At 36.3% G+C, this 24082-nt stretch overlaps 1 protein-coding gene across 1 annotated transcript in view; it reads right to left on the bottom strand.

The window, feature by feature from the left end:
• The window catches only part of Magi2 (membrane associated guanylate kinase, WW and PDZ domain containing 2), a 1234376-nt gene that overhangs the window by 198259 nt on the left and 1012035 nt on the right, over window positions 1–24082 (bottom strand). The window lies entirely within an intron of this gene.

Below are 24082 nucleotides of genomic sequence, written 5' to 3'. Positions count from 1 at the left end.
TCAAGGGTAGGGAGGTAGCCTTGAGCTGAAGAACTCAGGGACAATGCCCAGGCCTAGGGGTAGGAGAGTAGCCTTGAACTGAAGAGTTCAGGGACAGTGCCCAGGTTGAGTTCAAGCCACGACCCAGCAAAAAAAAAGTCTGCTTTCTCTTCAACGTCCCTGTCTATTTCATGTGCATAAAGCCTATCTTTTTCATGAAATGGTGTACTTTATGTTCCCCTTTATGTTGTGAATAAAGCCTGTGTAATTCTCTCTCTAGCTCCAGTCTGTCAGCCTTGACATCTTCCCGTGTCCCACTAAATTCATCTGTCTCATAGAGAAAGTGGACAAAAAAACCCAATCAACATTTAACTATTTTCAGATAGTTCTAAAAACCCTGAGGAAGAAGCAAGATTAGTCATTGTAAAAACCTAGATCACAAACTAGGACCCTTTTGTTTCCTGGACACATCCAGAGTGAATGTAGTAGGCTGCCTGGTCTCCTTTGCAACCACTGCATGTCGGGACCACAGAGAATACTAAAATGACTCACTCACCATGTGCCCATAAATTTGTGAGGATATAAAAATCTGAATTTTATTTAATTTTTAAGTTACAAAATAGCATTCTTCTTTTGATATTTTAAAATGTAAAAACTGCCCTTCACTAAAGAAACAAAACGATAAAACCAAGATCATCAAAGTAACAGGGGGAGTAGGAAGGTGGAGAAGCAGGAATAAAGAGAAGAGGAAGAAGAATAGTAAAGTAAAAGAGGAGGTGAATATTATCAAAGTACATTATATGCATGTTTAAAAATACTGCAATAAGAGCCCTTCATAATACAGTAAAATGAATTATAAATTAATATGGACCAATTAAAAATTAATGAAAGAAGCCATATAAAAGCAATGGGTGGCTGGATGAGGTGGCTCTCCCCTGTAATCCTAGCTATTCAAGAGGCTAAGATCTGAGGAACACTGTTCAAAGCCAGCCAGGGTCCTAAAGTCCATGAGACTCTTATCTTCAATTAACCATCAGAAAACTGGTCACAGTGGTGCTGTGACTCAAGGGGTAGGGCGGTACTCAAGGGGTAGGGCATTAGCCTGGAGCTGAATTGCTCAGGGACAGTGCCCAGGACCAGAGTTCAAGTCTCACAACCACCACCACCAACAACAAAAGCAACTGGTGGCTGAATATGGCTAGTGAATCATGGCTTATTGATCCACCCCAGGCCCTATCATTGCTTCCAGACAATCTGCATGAGGAAAAACAAGGTCAAGAATTTAGAGAAAATGTTAGTCCCTGATCCAGGAAAGAAGACTTTCTGAAGATACCACAAATAGTGATAGCTCACCAAGTGCAGTGTGGCTCTACAGCTCTTTCCAGTTGGTGTTCTAGCAGAGAGCACTGTTGTCGCAGGAAAAAACAATAACAAAAAAGTTTCACTGAGACACTTTTTATAAGCCACATAGCTTAAAAGGTGAGAAATCTATCCACTAGCACAACAATGTTTATTGCAGCATTATTCACCATAGCAAAGATATGGAACCAACCTAGATGTCCCTCAGTTGATGAGTGGATCAACAAGTTGTGGTATTTGTACACAATGGAATTCTATGCTGCTGTCAGAAAAAACGACATCGACCCATTTGTTAGGAAATGGAAAGACTTAGAAAAAATCATATTAAGTGAAGTAAGCCAGACTCAAAGGAACTTAGGCTCAATGGTTTCCCTCATTTGTCATAATCAGTAGAAACCTTGGGCTCTACTAGCAGAGATCTGCAATAGAGCAAAATCTTGATACATAAGGCCATATAGTATGAAGCTAATTGAAACGACCTCCCGGATATTGAAACAAAAGCCATATAACGAATGATTGTTGTCCTTAATGTACTATGTTATCTCTCATCTCCTTTGCTGTCCCTTGGGTATCTCATATTGTTATAGTATCTCACTTTGTTATCTGATATATTGAATTTATTTGTGTTTGGTTATTTGAAATTTGATAGGGAAGGGTGGGAAAACCAAGCCGGGGGTGGGGGGTGGGGGGAGGGTAATGGGTACCAAGACATGTGAAAGGGTATCAATGTATGTGAATTAATGCACCTTCTATCTGGCAAATATCATGTAACCCTTTTATTAATTACAATAAAAATATATTTTAAAAAAGGTGAGAAATCTATATAAAAAACGTGACTCTAAATCATCCTGCTAGGATCTCTATGGATGCAGAAAGTCACTCAGGAAATATCTTTTCTTTGGGGTATTAGAATATGTGTTAAATCCATTTTTAAACGGAGTGGAAAAAGGAGATCATATTCATAGAGACAGAAAGAAAGCGGGCACCTTATTAAGTATAATATGTACGAGACCAAAATGTAAATAAGAATTAATCTTTATGCTTCTGCCCAACATGAAAATCCTCTGCAGCTGAGCCTTTGTTATCCACAGAAGACTCAGGAGAAAGGATTTCTTTCATTATGGGCTACACGGTTCTGAAGGACAGTTATAACACACTTCTTGTACGTTTCCATTTACTCAATACAATGGATTATAAAGCATCAGTTCTCAAGAGGAAGGACCACCTGGAATGCTGTGTCCATGGAGACATTTTGGATAATGTAAATCAACTGAAGCTGGAAGATGACTGTACCTAATGGAATATGGCCTAGTGGTTTTTGATCTACAGATCACAGTCACCAGCATTTTTTAAGTACCAAGGAAAGGAGTAGGGGAGGGCTTGGGATAGCTTGAAAGTTCCTCTGTCTGGGACTCTCCTAGTCAACATTATCGAGCACCTGCTTTGTGTTGTATACCATGCCAAGAGCTCTATATGGGTTTTCTTGTTTAATTCTCACAATAGGAATGGCAATGGCAATATTTTACAGCTAAGAAAACTGTGGTATGGCTATCCTAAGGAATGTGTCAAAGATCTCACAGGTCAGGGAAGGAGTGAGGAAGGACTGAATTATGAATTCAGAGGCTGTGCTCCTAAGAATTATACTGGATTACCTGCCTCCCACCCAGATCCCCCCAATGGAATATAAGTACATTGTGCTCACTGTGCTAGGTTTTCTTTCTTCCTAACTGAAGGAGAAGTGGCTGGGTTCTGAATAGACTCTGGTTGAATTTCATGTCAAAAAGGGCAGTGCTCTGGGATGGAATTCTGCTAGGACAGGTCCAGCCAGGAACACTGAACTCTGCTGAGCAGAGCTGTGATGTTTTTGCCTTTTCAGTAATGCTGGTTCATAGTGACAAAAAGGGCTGTAGATATAAACCTATTTTAGAATGACCTCCAGCCACACAATGGGACATAAAGTATCAGCCACTAGGATTTCATTAGAGAGAGCACCTGGATGCTGCTGGAAGTGGCAGGAGACAGTTTATGAATGCTGCGACTCTAGACACACCCAGATTTAGAGGACACTGAATCATTCTTGGCAAGGAAGCCATCCACAGCTAGTGAACAGGTGTTAAAAAACCTCCCACAATCAGAGCATGCCTATGTTTAATGTGCCTAAATTAACTGTGAGTGAACTGTGTATATTTGAATCAACACATTCTCTTATTTTTGTCCTTATTAATTTCTCAAGTTAAAGAACGCCTTCAAGTATAGCTCAGGGGAATAGCAGTGGAACTAATGAGACCAAACATTGTGTGTCTCATCACGCTGATGAGCTAGAGGAGATGAGCTTTCCTGAACACTCAAGAGCACTGTTTGAATTACATGAAAGCACTTCCCAACATTTTGGAAGTACAGTACAATGCTACTCTTACGATAGGTCAAGAATAATTTACAATTTGAACTATATGAGGTACGGAGTTCTTTTCATAACATAAAATAGTTTCAAAAGGCATAGGTGATAAGCATAATTTCTGGTTACTTTCTTTAGGAGCATGGTTTCATTTCTTTCTTAGAATCATACTTACATATTTTTAAAAGGTACATAGGAGTTAAAATCTTTTTTTAGTAAAGATGTAAATGTTTTTATAAGCAGGTTTTACATTATGAGTGTGAACTCAAGTTTTTATTTTCCATCCATCAGCCTGATATTTTATTATAATCAATTGTTTCTCAAGTTTCTGAAGGAGTAAATTTGCATTTTAGGTTCTTAGGCATGAATATAAAGAGGGAGTGCTTATTCACTGAGACTTCCAGGGGTCAGCTTGGATAATTCATTCTTCTGAGGCAAAAAGGGGAAAGGATGGGAAGCCCATGTTCCCTGATTCTGATCCAGGTGAGATCGCAGGCATCTTGTGGTTTCTGTGAAAGCCCAGGAAGCATGCCTTTCCCTCTTTCTGACTTGCTACCTACAAATTTACTAGTTCACCATTTCCTCTATGCCTTCTTCACAATGTTCTCAAAAGGGTCCTTGAATGGTTTTCATAAACTCCTTAAATTTAGAGAGATTTGCCTTTTTAGGAGTCTTAGGAAAAGTCTTTATTTTTTCATATTTTTATTGTAATTAATAAAAGGGTTACATTCCATTCACTAGATAGAAAGTGCATTATTCCACATACATGGATATTGATACCTTTTTCATGTCTTGGTCCCCATTTCCCTTCCCCAACCCCCACCCCTCATCTTGTTTTCCTCCCTTCCCTATCCAACTTCAAATAACCAAATATGCAGATATACAATATATCAGATAACCAGCTAAAATATTGTAACAGTATGAGATAACCAAGGGACAGCAAAAGAGATGAGAGATAACATAGTACATTAAGGACAACAATCACTCATTATATGGCTTTTGTTTCTATATCCTGGAGGTCCTTTCATTTGTCATTCTATATGGCCTTATGTATCTAGGTTTTGTTCTATTGTAAATCTCTGCTAGGAGAGCCCACGGTTTCTACTGATTATGACAAATGAGGGAAACCATTGAGCCTATGTTCCTTTGAGTCTGGCTTACTTTGCTTAATATGATTTTCTCTAAGTCTTTCTATTTCCTTACAAATGGGGCAATGTCATTCTTTTTGACAGCAGCATAGAAATCCACATCTTGTGTATAAATACCACATCATCAACTGAGGGTCATCTGGGTTGGTTCCATATCTTTTCTATGGTAGTCTTTATTAATTTGGGCCTAAATACCTTTCATTAACTAGGAGAATTGTTTTGTTACCCTTCCCAGGATCAACCACTGAAAAGAGCAAACTGTATGCTGGAATATGAACAGTGTCATCAGTGGGTGAGCAGCGTGGAAAGTGGTAAAATTCAAATTAGGACTCAGTAGGTTTGCCAGAGGGACAATAAGGATAGTAGACTCCAGCTTGGGTATGTGACACTGCCAGGTTAACCAGACAGCTCAGCAAGTCCTGCCAGAAGCAGAAGAGAAGGTAGAGGAACAGAGAAGTTCCCTGACTATAGGAAAGAGCCAGAATATTCCCTAGTGGAGGTGATACTTCTTGGGATTTTTGGATAGGACCTTTTTGGGGTATATGCATGACCCCCTCAAAGGTAGGTACTACTTTACTATTCCCAGTCTTTGGTATTTAAAACCAGTAAGAAGTCAGATATTATAACCATTGATAAAGAAAAGCAGCCTCAATAATAAGTACAATAAGTAGATACTGAAGCTGCCCATGATTAAATTTAAAAATTACAAGTAATAATCAGAGTTCTCTTGTTTTATTTGACCAAGCAAGGACTGTGGTACTTAACTGTGCCTCTAAAGCTTTATTGAACAAATATACTGACTTCCCACTGTAATGTCAAATGGCTTCCCTCAAGTATGTGAATGTATAATGACAAGATCTCTTCTTTGCTCCCTGGAATGTATCACAATTTCTTCTTTTTCCTACATGATTCTTTCTCTTTGTCTGACACAAAGCAATTCTGTGAGGGGTCATTAGGCTAAGAGATGCTAGTAACTTGAATGTATTGAGAAACCAAGATACAGAAGCCCAGCTATTGATAAGCCTATTTTAAGTCTGTAAAATTCTTACATTCTTAGGTGAATGACCCCTCTCCACTTTTTTTTTTGGCCAACACTGGAGTATGAACTCAGGACCTCAAGAAGACACTCCTCCATCAAGCCATACCTATAGCCCTATTTTTTTTTTTTTTTGCTATTTTTGAACATGGAATCTTGAGGACAATTCTGCCTGGACTGGCTTTGATTTCAGTCCTCTAAGTTTCAGCCTTCAATAGTTAGAATTGCAAGCACCTGATATATATTATATATAATATATTATATATATAATATTATATATATATATATTGTGGATCATGGGGCTTGAACTTGGCCAGAGCACTGTCCTTGAGCTCTTCAGTTCCAGGCTACCACCCTACCCTTGAGCCAAGCCCCCCTTCCCATTTTCTAGAGCTTAGTTGGAGATAAGAGTCTCAGGACCTTTTGTGCCTGGGCTGGCTTTGAACCTTGATCTTCAGATCTCAACCTCCTCAGTAGCTAGGTTTGCAGGCATAAGCTACTAAGTCCGGCTTAATTTATAATTATTTTTGTGCCAGTCCTGGGCTTGGGCTCAGGGCATGAGCACTGTCCTTGAACTTTCTCAATGCTAGAGCTCTACCACTTGAGCCTCAGCACCACTTCCATCTATTTTTCTGTGTATGTGGTACCGAGGAATCGAACCCAGGTCTTCATTAATGCTAAGCACTAGGCCAAACTCCAGGTTTTATTTTAAAATCGAATTCTGAAGTTCTCTTTCCATAAGACAACCTTCAAATGACCCTATACAGTTATGAATACATCCTTGGCCCTGGGTATGTATCAGTCTTAAATCAGGAAACACTGTTTAAAAATAATCCACAAAGCAGGGGAAGGGAATCCAACAAAGCAAAACTAGAGAACTCATATATCAATATCTATATCTAATCTATATCTCTATAACTATATCTATAAATGTGCCGGTTCTGGGGCTTAAACTCAGGGCTTGGGCTTCCTGGGGTTTTTTGCATAAGCCTACTTCTCTACCACTTGAGCCACAGCTCTAGTTCTCAGTTTTTAGTGATTAACTAGAGACAAAAGTGCCATAAACTTTTGTGCTGTGGCTGGCTTTGAACTGCAATCCTGGGCTCTGAGACTGCTATGTGGCTAGGATTATAGATAGGCATGAGCAACTGGTGCCTGGTTAGAAGAGACATAATTTTTTAAGGTTTATTTCTGGAAAAGATGAAGTTTTGATCAAAAGCAGTAAGAGAATGCATAAATTTAATAAGGCTTTCTTATAGAAGCAAATAACCAAACACCATTTGCAAAATCTGTAAAGAGGTACAGCTTTTACAATGTAACATTGCTCTTTTGCTAGAAGGAGAATCTTTGCTTTTGAGACAAACGTGAGAAAGAAAGCACACACTTCTAGGGTGTATTCACGTTTAGAGCTGTGTTATGGTCAGGCTAATAGCATAGCTGTGTCACCTCAGGGCATTAGGTTGAATTCAACCATGTTTTGCAAGGTATGAGAAAGAATGTTTGGAACAATACAGCGTCCTCTCAATGTATACCAGGTGATGAGTGTGAAAGGAGTGGAATCACTATGGGATAGCACTTCAGTTACACTTTATTAAAGGCTAGACATTTCCTGTCTGGAAGGCATTATTTGTCCTTGTGAATTCTCCTGACACATTGTGAGGGAGAATAATGGAAACACAGAAGGTAGAAGCTATTGTTCAGTGAATTTTGACCAGAAACAGGAAGGGTTATTATAGGACTTCCTAAGGGAAACAGAAGAGTCTTCGAGGAATAAATGACATCGGAGTTGAATTTACAAGGATAAGTAGAAGCATAAAACTTATAAGGGAAGGAATTTGGGGGTAATAAGAAATTATTTACAATGACAAGAAGGTTTAAATCACTAGTTATATGTTTAAGTTCTACAAAGATGAGGACTTCTAATCTACTTTGCTCAATGCTGTATCATAGAAAATCATTTCTGAAATGTGGTAGATGTCCAGTGAATATTCACAAAGTACAAAATGAATGAATTGCAATAAACAGTGTAAGATGAGGCCAATGAGATTGGTTTGGACCAGATCATAAAGGATTTGAGTAGAAGACTGAATCTGGCCTTTGTCCTCTAGAGACTGCGGAGGACTACAGACATTTAGTAAGAGTGAAATGAAAACCACAGATATGGATAAGACCATGTGGTGACCTTGGTTATGGTGGTAAAGTTAAAACATAACAAAAGGGGAACAAGCAGCAAAATCTGAGAAGGCCCAGTGTTTGAAGGAGCAATCAAAAATATCATTAAAGGAGTCTTAGAACTAAGAAGACGTCTGAAAGAGACTAGTATCTGAGAAGTGAATGGAGGAGAGATTCTGCAAGAAATAACAATTATTATCTGATAAAAAGGAACACATTGTTAACAGAAAGCATATATGAATGCAATGGCAAAAGAGACAAGACAGCAAGAAGTAGGTGAGGAGTTGTAAAATAGGGAAACAAGTGCAGCTATTTTGGGAAACATGTTTTTCCAAGGAAAAACTACCTTAAATGATTTATGAAATTAGTTAGGATATACATAAGTATATATGGAGATGATCTTTCAAGCAAGTTGACTGAGAATGGAAGAACTATCACTTAAGGACAATGCAGAATCAAACAAAATCCCTAAAAAAGGTTAGTTTTGGGCAAGCACATAGGCTAAAGATAAAGGATATTAAGGCTGTCCATGATGAAGAGGACAATGGGGAAGAGAAGGGATTTCTTCCCCGATCCAGGTCAAGTTAGTGTCTTGACCTGGGCTACTTTATAAGGAATAACAGAAAGGAGATTACCTATAAAAAATTGGGGTCATTTAAAACCATGGATATATTCATTTTTTTCTTTATTTACAGGTCAAATGGCACTTGGAATTTAGTAGTCCTCAAAGTTAAATTGCTGGCACACATGTTTTGGGATTTTTTTTTAATGCATGAAAAAATATATAGGTAAAAGTACTATTTGTCCCCAATTTAGAACCATTCAGTTAAAATGGATTCATTTTGACTTCCCTCACTAAATTTTATTTGAAAATTTAAATGGAATCATTTGTAATTTATGAGTAGAAAATGCTTTGTAATATGCAAGTTTTTTGAACCAAAATGTATTAAAATGCTTATTAAAACTCACTCTCCTGGAAATGTAAAACTGATTTAACTAATGCACTACAAATTTCTCCATAAATGTACCACACATTGTGAAATAATGTTAATTAGAAGGCTAGGCAAAACATAATACATTTTCTTTAAATTTTAGGGCAATTAGCATAACTTTCATTAATGTGGTATAATAACTACAATTATTTTCCTTTGCACTTTTTAGTAGAATTTATATTCATTAAAGTCTGGTTTTGTATTCTATAATATGAAAAAAGTGAACACTAAGTTATAATGTTTTATAGCAAGATAGTGTTGTAGGTGATTTCATTTATTTATTCAACAAATAAGAGCCTATGCCATATAAGCACTATGATTCAACTGCAAATGTGGCAAAAATCTTTGGAATTAACCATCTGGAGCTCTTTTGTATATAACTCTAATTGATTTGGTCCACTTATACTTCTGTTTTATGTATAAGTTACTAGTTCTCCAGACACGGAGCCCATTTTTGGTATGACTGACATAATTTATAAAATATAATTTATTATAGTATGGACCAGACAGTGAAAAGGTAATTTCTTGTTATTCTTGTTATTAGGATTTGTAGTACCAGGCGAATTTGAGATCTAGTTCAAAAATTTATTGTATACTGTTGTTTTTTTTTAAATTGAGCTATATAGTATACTCTTGAAGTCTTGATGAAAGAATAATTTATACAATTCTTATTTCCTCTGAAAAGTGATTTATACAAACAGGATTGCATGAAAATAAAAAAATTCTGTACAGAAAATGACATAATTACTAATCAACAGACTGGAAAAAGATTTTTACTAGAAATATATCCAATAAAGTCTTAATATCCAAAATACAAAAAGAGCTCAAGAAACTGACCCTTCCCCAAGCTAATAAACCAATCATAAATGGGCAAAGGAGCTAAGGAGAGACTTTTCAGAAGAGGTAAGTATGGCAAAAAAAAACATTTGAGGAAATGGTCAACATTCCTGTCCATAAAGGAAATGAAAATCAAAATGTCTCTGAGATTCCATAATGCCAGTTAGATTAGCCAATGTCATAAATTCAAACAACAAGTGTTGGCAGGTATGTAAGGAAAAAGGAACCCTGTTGGACTGTTGGTGAGAATGTAACCCAGTATAACCACTCTGGACAGCAGTCTGGAGGTTCCTCAAAAAAACTAGATAGGGATCTTTCTTATGACCCAGACATACGACTATGGGGCATTTACTCAGAATATCACAAGCCAGGGTACCATAAAGACACTTGCAAATCCATATTCATTGTTGTACTATTCACAATAGCCAAGATATGGAAATAGCCCAGATGCCCTAAAATAGGTAAGTGGATCCAAAAAACATGTGGTACTTATACATAATGTAATTTTACACAGCCATTAGAAAGAATAGTGTCTCATTTGGAGGGAAATGGATGGACTTAGAACAAATCATGTTCAGTGAGGCAAACTAACTTCAGACAAACAAAATGAGTGTGTTTTCTCTCATCTGTGGAAACTAGACCAAAAATACAGTGGGACATGATACATTACATAGGATTGTAAGCATTCAAACACAGTGAAACAAAAGGAGGGTACTCGTGAGAGAGGAACACACAGGCACAATGCTTAGGTGCTTCTGATCATATAAACTGATATTTATTCAAATGAACTCTAGGACATGGACACAAGAGATTTTTTTCCTTTGTTTTTGTTTTGTCTTATTTGGTCATTTATCTGTGTTTCAGGGAGTGAGGGGAGCACTCCCTGAAATGGAGGGACAATGGGTGAACAAATGAACCAGTGGTATTCATTGGACACTATGTTGAAATGAGTTGTACAGCTGTGGGTACAGATGGGAGTGAAAAACTGGGAGACAGCAAAGGAAGGGAGTGACAGTGTCCAAAATCTAATATACTTATTATGTGACCTATGCAACTGCAACTTCTCTGTATATCACCTTTATAAAAATAATAAATAAGGGGAACAAAAGAAAATCCTGCTTACAAAAAGAATTCATTTACATGGCCTGTTTGAACATATTTATCTAATAGTAATAAATTTGATCATCTTCATGGACTTAGAAAATTAATGCTAAAACCATCATTATTCCTTTTTATTTCTTCTGACGATTTTCAAGTTTCATGTAAGGTGATGAACTCAAGAAGATTACTACTGTGGATGAGAGAGAAACAGGTCAGATTTCTGGCTGATGCACAATGAACTGTATACAAAATGAATGGCTATACGTTTGTAATTAAATAACCTCAGAAACCTTGAGAAAATTAGAGAATTTGTTTCTGAAACCTATGATATTCAGTCGATAAAGATTTAGTATCCAGATTACACATGTAATGTGTTCAAAATGACCATGTGAATTAGTAATAGAGTTTATACTAAAACTCTAGTATAATGGTTTCAGTGAAATGAATTTTTCTTCATGGGATGTCAGACTCTGTAAACTTTTTTTTCTGAAGATGTTCTCATATAACCATTTTTATAATCATTTAATGGTATGGTTAGTGAATTAATTTAGAAAATTAATATGCCATTACCTATTAGAGGTAAAGAAAGGTTCATAGCAAGAACTTATATTGTTCACAGTCTCTATATTTAGAACAACACCTGAGACATTTGTGGAATGAACAAAGAAGAAGAATAAAGACAAATTAGTCAAAGACTTTGTAATGTGACCAATTAGATATGAGGTTTGCCAAAGTTGCTTTAAAAGTTGAGACATGGGGCTAGGAATGTGGCTTAGTGTTAGTGTGCTTGCCTAGCATGCATGAAGCCCTGCTACATAAACAGAAAGTGCTGGAAGTATCTCTGTGGCTCAAGTGGTAGAGTGATAGTCTTGAACAAAAAGAAACTCATGGACAGTGGCTAAGAGCTGACTTCAAGCCTCACGACTGGCAAAAAAATGAAAAAGGAAACAAATAAAAGTCTAGACATAAGAAAATCTATAGAAAAATATTGCTGTTCACTTTGGCCCACTCAACTGCATTTCTTGAGTTACAAATACAACTTCTTGGCTTTGTTTTGTGGCTTTCTCTTCTGAATGTCATAACATAAAATAATTTTTAAAAATACATGTCAAGGTCTGAGGAAAAACAGTAAGTAAGATTTAGTTCTTTTTCTTGAAAGGAATTAGCTATTTAGATATTTAAAAGCTAGTAGTTGCAGTTGGGTGAGGTGCTTCATGCCTGTAATCCTAGCTACTCGGGAGGCTGAGATCTGCTGACTGTGGTTCAAAGCCAGCATGTGCAGTAAAGACTGTGAGACTCTTATCTCCAATTAGTCACTAGAAAACAGGAAGTATTGCTGTGTCTCCAGGGGCAGGGTGGTAAGCCTTGAGCTGAAGAGCTCAGGGACAACACCCAGGACCAGAGTTCAAGCCCTATGACCTCCCCCAGCTCCCCCCACAAAAAAGCCAGTAGTTGAAATAAATTTCCAGAAAGCAATTACTTACATTTACACTAGTGACTATTATAAATGTAAATCTTCATAAAGGATATAAACTTTTTTCTGTATTTAAGAGAGTTTTAAACTCATCAGCAGGGCAAATAACAGGCTACAAATAAAGTGATAACAGTTATATTCTGCTGCACATATATAGGATTTTCCATCAGTATTCACTTCTGCTGCCTGTTCTTCAATTTGTATATAGAAGTGACCAACAGATACACTGAAAGAGACGAAACTGTCACATTAACCCACTATTTAGCTGATATTGTACGTGTGCATGAGGGGATTTAGCACAGGGTAGTTCGGAATTAGGAAAAATTACACTTAAATTTGTTTTTTGATTTGCATTTGTTTTATGGCCAGAGATGTGGAGCATTTCTTCATGAGTCTATAGGCCATTCTTATTTCTTCTTCAGAGAAGACTCTCTCCAAGTCTTTGGCCCATCTTTTAATGGGATGGTTGTTACTTTGGAGATTAGTTTTGGAGTGATTCAATTTTTTGAGCTATTGGTATATTTTTGATATGAGGCCTTTGTCCATTGTATGGTTAGTGAAGATCTTCTCCCACTCTGTAGGCTTTCTGGTTAATTTGCTAGCTATGTCCTTTGCCATACAGAAGCTCTGCAGTTTAATGCAGTCCCACTTATCCAGACTTTTTCTGATTTGTTGTGTTTGTTGGTCCTTATTGAGAAAGGTCCTTATTTCGACCTGTTGCAAGGAGATCTAATGTATCTCCTATTCTTTCTTGTAAAGTTTTCAGTGTATCTGCTTTTACCCCGAGGTCTTTGATCCATTTGGTGTTAATCCTGGTGCAGGGTGACAAAGAAGGCTCCAATTTTAGTTTTCTGCAAGATTCCACCTCACTCCAGTTAGAATGGCCAGGATCAAGAAATCTAATAACAACAGATGCTGAAGGGATGTGGCCAGGAGGGATCACGACTACACTGTTGGTGGGAGTGCAAACTCGTTCAACCACCATGGAAAGCAGTATGGCAGTTCCTCAAAAAACTAAACATAAAACTCCCCTATGACCCAGCAATTCCACTACTTGGCATTTTCCCAGAAACAAGGACATACTAAATCCACCAGCACAACAATGTTCATTGCAGCACTATTTACCATAGCAAAGATATGGAACCAACCCAGATGTCCCTCAGTTGATGAGTGGATCAACAAGATGTGGTATTTATACACAAGGGATTTCTATGTTGCTGCAAAAAGAATGACATTACCCCATTTGTAAGGAAATGGAAAGACTTAGAAAAAATCATATTAAGTGAAGTAAGCCAGACTCAAAGGAACATAGGCTCAATGGTTTCCCTCATTTGTCATAATTAGTATAAACCTTGGGCTCTCCTAGCAGAGCTTTACAATAGAACAAAACCTTGATACATAATGCCATATAGTATAATGCTAAATGAAAGGACTTCCAGGATATAGAAGCAAAATCCATATAATGAGTGATTGTTGTCCTTAATGTACTGTTATCTCTCATCTCTTTTGCTGTTCCTTGGTTATCTCATATTGTTACAGTATTTCAGCTGGTTATCTGATATATTATATATATATGTGTGTATTTGGTTATTTGAAGTTGGATAGGGAAGAGAGGAAAACAAGATGAGGGGCGGGGGTGGGGGGAGGGAAATGGGGAGTAAGACATGAGAAAGTGTATCAATGTATGTGAAGTAATACACCTTCTATCTGGTGAATATAATGTAACCCTTCTATTAATTACAATAAAATGTATAAAAATGTTTTTTGAGCTGAGTTCTAGTGGCTCACTTCTGTAACACTAGCTACTCAGGAGACTAAGATCTGAGGATCCTGGACTGACATCAGCCATGGCTGAAAGCATATAAGACACATGTCTCTAATCAAACACCTTTTAAAGCTGAAAGAGGACTATGGCTCAAAGTTGGAGAGAGTTAACTTTAAGCGCCAAAAGCTCACAGACAGGGTCCAGGGTTTGATTTCAAGCCCCAGGACTGTTGCGTTTTTTCTTTTTTTTTCAAATTTGGGGCCCAGCCATAATGGCTCATGCCTCCAGTTCTACTACTTGAAAGGTGGAAATAGGAGGATCACAGTTTGAATTCAGCCTAGGTCATATTAGAAAGAGCCTATCTGAAGGGACTAGTCAAGTGGTGTGATTCCCATTGGTGAAACCTAGCAATGAAGGAAAAAGAGGTAGGAGGATTGCAATCTAAAGCTAGTCTAAGACAATAGCTTGAGACCCTTTCTAAAACATAAATAAAACATAAAAGGCTGAAATGTGGCTCCGTTGGTAGAATGCTTGCTTAGCAAGTGTGAGGCCCTGAATCTTGCCAATAAATTTTATTTTTCTGGTACTTACACTTACTAATGAAGAACTGGCTGAAAATAAAAGAATCTCTTAAGAACAGTGGGAATCATTTTTTTATAAACCCTAAATCAAATTAAGCATGAAATGCTGAGAAGCACAATAATTCTTTTAGGAACTATTTGCAGAACTTCTCTATTACCACAAATAGGAACTGTTAATAAGTGACTTTTTACAAATTGAATGGAAGAAAACAAAGATAATCCAGGATGATAGTAAAATGAAAGAATAATCCTCCTTATATTAAATATTTCCAAAATCATAGTTCATGCAAATCAACCACCCTACAGATTCCAGCACAAAAGGACTTTGTTTTTGTAACCAAAGCATGAATATCCATTTTACACCAATTATTCAAGACAATTTCAAAAACAAAGATCAGTTTTTTCCCTGACTAACATCAATGGCCATGTTAACTCAACATTGATACTGTCACCAAGTTCAATTTTAGAGTCTCAGTCCTTGGTTAACACTTGACACAATTATTTCTACGTTCCACTTTTAGTCATGTTTCTTCAAAAGGCTGCGGGAAATCTTTTTCCTTTCCTTCCTCAAAAGTCATGCTACTTTAGCTTTTCGCTGGTCACCCTCCCTAAGAACTCAGCCCTCTGAATGTTCCTTTTTTTACTTGCATTCGCTTCCTGGATATTCACATTCAAGTCTCCAGCTTTAATTACTTCCATGCATGAACCATTCCCATGTGGATAGTTAAAAGATATTTCAAGCTTAACCTAGACCCTACATCCCTGCTCCAGTGCTCCACAGCTATTCTAGCCAACGCACTCACCATGACAAGAAGGGGAAGCTCTCATTTAGGTGCTCAGGTTCCAAACCTTGAAGTCTTTGTCTCTTCTCTTTCCTGTCCCCCATCATGTCTACTAGCAAATCCTGTGCCTCTTCCTCAGAAATGTATTCACAGTTACCACCTCCAGTCCTGCTCTCCTCCAAAGCCTTCTTTGTCTCTTATTTGAATTGCTCATCCATGTTCCCAGCTTTCCTCACCAACAGTCTATTCTCAACACAGCAGCTAGTGGGAACCTATTATATCATGTGACTCCTCTGCTCTGCAGGTAGATCACCTACATCTGCCAGTTTCACTCAGAAGTCAAATTCCAAATCCTTTCTACATGAGACCACATTATCTAGCTCTTCCACCCCTGCAGTCCTCAGACCCCATCTCCCATTCCCTTTCCCTCTTTTACTTAGATTCAATCACATTAGCCTCTTTTCACTGCAATTTATGGGTGATTTGCAAGTAGGAAATATGCATTTTTAATCTCCATAGTAGGATAATACAGGAGAGGCCTTGGTAATAGCCATTATTTTGGGTTTGTTTCACTCCTGATATCAACAATGGCCTGTGTGCAAAGTGTGCAACGACACTCTGATTTATCATACCAGGCTTAACCAGCATATTATTTACCAGGAAGTATGCTTCTTGAATCAGTAAAAGCTATTGGTCAATCTAAGTAAACAGCGCAAATAAGAAAGGATTTCTTATATTTTTAGTATAATGCTTTATTTATACATTTCTTTATTTTTAATAAATAATACCCTAGAAGAAAAAGTAGAAATTGGGAAAAGTAGAGAATATTCATTATAATTTTATTGGTATATATTTGAACAGATAAATAAAAGAGATGTTTTAGAGTAACAGATATTACCCTAAACCCAGACAAGACAATTTCTAAGATTAATCACTCTAGAAGAGATTGACAAAGCTGTAAAAATTTCTTTTTTCTCATCAAATCAAACTAAGTCAAACCAAGCTAAAAAAAAAACCACAAAAATAAAATCCAACACACTAGAACCTAGGCAATATAAAAAATTATATCTTCAAGGAGTGGATAACATGAATGCTAACGAAGTGGCTTCATGGCAGAGAAAGGCAGGCTATTGCTTGCTTTTATGACTGCTTAATTCTGACAGCAAAACTTGAAAACATGTAGACTAATACCATGTATTAGTGTTTGTACAAAGTTGTATACAAACAGAATTTAGGAGCACATAAATATTATATGTTTAGGGTGACTATAGTCTATTCCAAGATAGTTCAATACTAATAAATCATTTAATTTACCATAGTGATAAGTCAAAGGAGAAAATCATGATTATCTTAATAAATTTCAAAAAGGTTGGCCATATTGGGGTTGGTTTAAACTTTTAGCCTTGTGTTTGCTAAGGAGGCATCGTACCACTTAAGTTATACCCCTCGTCCACCATAAATATTTTGATAAAATTCATTATCTTCATTTCCAGTTTTTTTAACATGTAGCATTGGAACTCAGGGTCTCTTTCTTGCTAGGCAAAAAATCTACAGATTTCTTAATTCCTTTTCCTTTTAGCTTTTTGTCAATAAAATGTTGATCTCAATATTTTTATTGGTTGGAGTAGCTGCAATAACAGATATGTACCACCATTCATGGCCTTCATTTCTATTTTTGATAAAACAGTAAGAATTACAAACGGTAAGTGGGTATGGTGGCTCTCATCTGTAATACCAGGATGAAAACAATGGAGGCAGGAGGACTATCACTTCCAGGCCAGCCTAAACTATCTAGTGAGAATCTGTCTCAAAATAAGTAAGTAGATAGAGATAAAAATAGAAAAAGGGGGGAAAATAGTAAACATTAAAAATGATCTTTAGTGGCCGGGTGCTGTAGATTAGCACCTGTAATCCTAGCTACTCAGGAGGCTGAGATGTAAGGATCCTGGTTTAAAACCAGCTCTGGCACTAAAGTCTGAAAGACTCATCTCCAATTAACCACTAGAAAATCAGAACTGGTGATGTGGCTCAAGGGGTAGGGCAGTAGCCTTGAACCCAGGCCCAGAGAGAGTTCAAGCCCCATGCCCAATAAAAACAAAACAAAAGAGAAGAAAAAGTCTTTAGTGTTTCCTTATCATGGTAAATACTAATTTCAAATGAATAGCCAGTATTGTGTTTACTGATACATAAAACACAGTTACATTGCATTTATTTTGTATTTGCCCCTGTCCAAGAAAATCTAACTCCATGAAAAAGGGACTGTTATCTTCATCAATTTATCTCCGAAGTCAAAAGAAAGAAGAAAAAAGAAGGTAAAATGAACTCTAACACACAGAAGATTTTAGGAAGTATTTATTGAAGAAAAAAGAATGTATCTATATTACAGATCTATACTAAAATTCAGTGATACATTATAAACATATATCATTTTAATAATAAAAAGATAAGAGGAAATGAAAATATCCATGAATGATTGTGTGATGGGATATAATAATAATAGTAATAATATTGAGATATATTTCTCAACTGATATTTAAAACACTCCAAAAAATAAGGTAAAATTAGAGAATCACCAGGCACTTCTACAAATTCCAATGTATTTAAAAGAGCTGAAATCATGTAAAACATGTCTGCAAAAATATGTAGAAATTATTAGAAAAATTACAATTGTTTGAAAAAGAAAGTGTTTTTCTAAGTAACCTGAAAACCGAAGGAGAATTTGCAAGCAAAAAAGTTTGAATCAAATAAAAGGGGAAAGTATAACATTTCAAAATTTATAGTATTTAGCTAAGGTGGTGTTCATAGTGAAATTTATAGCTTTAAGTACTTTCATTAGAAATAGAGTACTAGAATAATTGATCAAAGGGGCTTATGTCAAGAAGATAGAGAGTAAATCAAACACTAAGTTTGTAGAATGAAGGAAATTATAAAAAGCAGATTAGAAAATAGTGAAACTAAAACAGAAAAACAAAAAAACTAAAATCAATGGTTACAAAGTTGGCTCTAAAAATATATATTCCTGAGCTAGGCTTTGGTGGCTCATACCTATACTCATAATTACTCAGGAAGCTGATGTCTGAGGGTTGCAGTTCTAAGTTTTCCCAGATGGAAAAATCAGTGAGACTCTTATCTTCAATTAACTACTAAAATTTTTCCCAGAAATAGAGCTGTGCATCAAATGTTGGAGCATTAACCTAGAGCAAAAATGATAAGGGACAAGACCCAATCCTTGAGTTCAAGCTATAGGATTGGCACACACACACACACACACACACACACACACACACACACACACAAACTCCATAAATTTTTTGTTAGCAATATTATGCTAACAAATTCATCAGGTTAAAATATATTATAAAAATGTATGGATATACGTAATCTTAAAACTGACTCATGAATAAATGGAAAGCCAAACTAGATCTGAATTTTTTATCAACAGAAATTGAATTGAATAAAAGTTTTGTAAGGAATTGGAAAGACTTGGAAAAAGTCATATTAAGTGAAGTAAGCCAGATCCAAAGGAACATAGGCTCAATGGTTTCCCTCATCTGTAATAATTAGTACACATCTAGAATTCTCTTAGCAGAGGATTACAATAGCTCAAACTCTAGATACATAAGGCCAGATAGAATTTTAAAATATTTTAATGAAAAATTCTCCAGTTTAAGCAGCCTCACTGGGGAACTAAATGAAAAATTTAAGGAAAAACATGATAAGTGGAGGTGGGTTGGTGTGTGCCATGCTTTTCACAAGGCCACCCTCATCCTGGCATCAAAGCCAGGCAAAGATAGCACATGAAAAGAAAAACCTCAAAACAATTTCAAATATCTTTAATAAAATAAAAGCAGACAGAATCAGCAGCACATAAAAAGGATTACATAGATCCAGTGAGGTTATCCTAAGAATACAGCGCTAATGCCACATCTAAAAGCCATGTTCTCTGATACATCAGCTCACTGGAATAAAGAATAAATACTACATTATCTCAAAAGATACAGAAAAATTGTTTGATGAAACCCTATTCCCAGTGATTATTAAATTTCTCATGAAGGAGAGGAGAATGTTATCCATTTGGCAAAGAATGTATTTAATGTCCTGTACCTAAGATCACAATGAATAGTGTAAGAGGAATGCTTTTTCCTTAAAATTACAATTTAGTAAGGACTCTGCTCATTTGTTTTCTACTTGACATTATGTTTGAAGTCCTACTTAGAGTAAAAGGCAAGGAAAGGAAATCAGGGGCATACAAACTGGAAATAAAAGCACATTACTAGATGACATCATCAATATGCAGAATATATATGGAATCTACAAAATCCTTTCAGATATAAAAAGTGAGCAACAAACTTCCATTGTGCAAGACCAAAAGCAAAACTCAAGTGCCTTTGTATATATTTGAAGCAAATAATGTGAAAATAAGCTCAAGAAACTATTAACTTCTTTATTTAGTATTGAGGTTCGAATTCTAGACCTCATGCTTAATAGGCAAGAGAGCTTTCTCTACCACATGAGTTACATCTCCAGCTCTTTTTGTTTTATTTCTTTTTTTCCCCACATAAGGTCTCATGCTTTTGTCTATGGTAGACTTAGATTTAAGCTTCCTAAGCTTTTCTCCTGAGTAGCTATGATTATAGGTGTGAACAAATATATCTGCTTTGTTTATTGTTTGTTTTTGTTACTTTTTGTCTGAGCTGCTTTTAATGGCAATCTACCTCCCCTATAGCTGAGATTACAAATATGACCTACCATGCCTGACAAATTCTATCTAAAGTTTTATAGATATGATATACATACATATTATATAATATATAAATGTATCTATATTATATATCATCCTATATGATATAATATATAATAAAATATGTACTTACTATATAATCTAACAATATCATCCAAAATGAAAACACACAAAAGAAAATATGCACAAGAAAACACTTGTTCATAACATCAGTAATTATTAAAACCAAAAGGTAAAAACAACTCAGATGTCACCCACTGCAATTGAATAATAAAAGGTCCATGTTGCAGAATACTAATGAACAATACAAAAAGCAAACTATCCATACATGCATCTCTTGGGTCATCCTCAACAATATTACATTAAATAAAAACTTCCCTATTGTATGGTTCTAACTTTAATAATATTTTACAGAGGAAAAACTACTCAGAAAGCAGACTGGTGGTATCCTAGGGCTGGAGGTAGGAGATGGAGAAGTGACAAAAGGACCACAAAGAGTTTGAGAGGATGCATTGTCCAAGAATACAATTATATGATTTTAGCTAAGAAATAAACAACACAGCTACAATAGGCAAATCTCATAGTATATCAATTGAACTACACGATGTATGTTTGAAATGTTACGTATGTAAAACCTTAAAAGAATCAATAATCCAATCACTAAATGGGCAAATGAGCCAAACAGACTTCTCTAAAGAAGTCAAAAGGGCCAATAGACATGCAACAAAATGTTCAACATCTCTGGCTATAGGGGCTGGGAGTTTAGCCTAGTGGTAGAGTGCTTGCCCAGCATGCACGAAGACCTGGGTTCGACTCCTCGGTACCACATACATAGAAAAAACCAGAAGTGGTGCTGTAGTCAAGTGGTAGAGCTCTAGCCTTGAGAAAGTCCAAGGACAGTGCTCAGGCCCTGAGCTCAAGCCCAGGACTGGCAAAAAAAAAAAGTTACATCTCTGGCTATAAAGGAAATGGAAAGCAAAATAACACTGAGATTCCATCTCATCCCAGTTGGAATGGCCATCATCAAGAGTATAAACAATAATAGGAGCTGGTGCAAATGTGGGGGAAAAGAATTCTAGTATATTGGTGGTGGGGATATAAATGTAGGCAACCACTCTGCAAAGCAGTATGGAAATTCCTCAGAAAACCAAACACAAAACTACTGTATGATCCAGCAATAGTACTCTTAGGCACTTATCAAAAACATTACAATACAGGATACAGGAAAACCTCTGGAGCAACCATCTTCATTGTAGCACTATTCACTGTTGCCAAGGTACAGAATCAGCTCAGATGTCTCTCAAAGGACAAATCGATCAAGAAAATGTAGTATATATACACAATGGAATTTTACTTATCCATTAGAAAGAATGATATTGCACCATTTGCAAAGAAATAGAAGGACCTAGCAAAAATATGTTAAATGAAGTAAGTCAAACAGGGAGAGACAGAGGATGAATGTTTTCTCTGATATGTGGAAGCTATAATTAAATTATAAAGGCATAAGTGAACACTTTGAGGTGGTATGCCAAATGTGTTAATTGAAATATGGTAGAGTTCAGGTGAGAACTCAAATGATATAATTTCTTAGTTAGGCTAACTCAATAGTCCAAAAAAATAAATACCAGGAAACAAGTACTCAAAAGATAGAGAATGGAATCAAGAGGAAGAAGAAAGTGAGGAAGGAGGGGAAATGTGGTAATAAAATTTAATGTACATCCTACAAAATTAAGAAAATTAAGGGAAGTGGTAGAGCTGGGAGGGATGGAGGAAAATGATAAAATGTGGTGAGACTGATCAAGATGCATTGTGTTCATAAACTGCTGTGTTGAATGGCAACTCTTTTATATAGCTACAAATTTAAATTAAAAACTTAAAAAGTGGAACACCTACTAATAATGATAAAATGTAAAGCCAGATATGCATGATATTATCCTATCTATAGTAAAAATGATATATTAACTATATATATATATATATATATGAGACTACACACTTTCTGGGAGGATATACATAAAACACAGTTTGTGGGAAAAAGGATTGGGATAGAAGACATAATTACTTTTCATTGCATATTTTTCTATTATTGCTTAGGAAGTTAAACCATGTACATTGTTTACATTATAAATGTAAACCATTAAAAACAAACGCTCAACCATGTATTTGATATAAAGACCGAGACCTATGATTTCGCTCTTGGTCTATGAAGTCATCAGCAATAGTGCATAGCCTATAACATGACAACTAAAGAAACTCTCATCACAAACACAGCATGTGTCCCTTTTAAATTTAGAGATTAATTTGAGAGAGATGAGGGGAAAATGCAGGCTTTGGAGAAACTCAAGGAAGTTTTTTCCTAAAAGGACTTTAAATAATACAAAGTGCTACATTCTTTAATTCTACATCATCTAAAACTGAAAAGCAAGTCACTTGACCACAAATGCAAATAAAAGACAAACAAAATATGGGTTATTTGAAGGTTGGATGAGAGAGCAAGACAGCAAGGAGAGGAAACGGAAGGACAGTGCAGTTCCCCCTGAATGCAGGCACACAAGAAATAGTTTCTGGAAGGTTCAAATTGCAATGCTACAAAGGCTTTCAAAGCATTTTCCTGCTACACCATGCTTTTAAAATAAGCTATTTCCTATGCATCCAAGTTTGTTTCTGTGAACCACAGAGTGGATATTGACAGTGACTTTCAGTTAGGCTGCTTAATACGAAGAACCTGTTCCAAAAATTTGAATTTGGGGAGACATTGTTGGTAGATGGATAATAATCTGGAATGTTTGTTTAATCTTAAAAAAGAGAACAAGGGAAAAGTACACTATCAACATTTAATTACCAAATTTACTTGCTATTTTGTAAGTGATTTATCCTTGTTGTTGTTTTTAATGTACTATGTGAGGTTATTTCTTTACTCTTTTTTCTCTCTTTTTCATTGTCCTCCCCCTCTATGGTTTATCCTTTGTTGCTGCTCTATCTGAATCTGGTACCTGGTGTATTATATACACATTTATTTGTTTATTTGAATCATGGAGGGGAAGGGGAAAAACAAGACGATGAGACAAAGGACAAAGGATGAACCAATATAACAGCGATTTTCACAAGACAGTATATTGGAAATGAACTTTACAACTTGGGAGGGGGAAGGAGGGAAGGTATGTGGGAGAAAAACATGAGAAGAGGTAACAATGTTCAAGAAGTAATGTACTCATAACCTTATGAATGGTATCTATAACCCCTCTATACGTTATCCTGACAATAAAATGCCATAAAAAGGTCAATTGGACATGATTATTTTTAGCATATTAATGTCCCTTCTTAATATCGACACAGAAATCTCCCATAATGCATCGTTGTTGGTGAATCAAAAGCCAATGTAACTAACTCATCCTGGAAAGAAAAATTCCCTGCTGAGACGATGCTTGCACAGCAAGGGTTTACAGACTGTGCTGAGTGCTTGGAGTAGGTTAACCACATATGTTTGCAGCACGTGTGTTCTTCATGCACCAGTTCCTCACAGTAACATCTTCAGACTCACCTTTGCAGACGCTTAGATCAGCAGATGACAGGCTTCCAGTCCCACACCTACTGTGGGCCACTCAAAACAAAGAACACTCTCTTCCAGGGTGGGACATCATTATTCCACCCCACAGACTATACACCTGAAACTCATGGTCTTTATTCCACTGATAGGTGGTGAATGCGCGACCTAGCCTG

This window comes from Megascapheus bottae, chromosome 5 (genome assembly GCF_031878675.1).
Source record: "Megascapheus bottae isolate mThoBot1 chromosome 5, mThoBot2.hap1, whole genome shotgun sequence".
NCBI lineage: Eukaryota > Metazoa > Chordata > Mammalia > Rodentia > Geomyidae > Megascapheus > Megascapheus bottae.
This window is presented reverse-complemented; position numbering and strand designations above follow the sequence as displayed.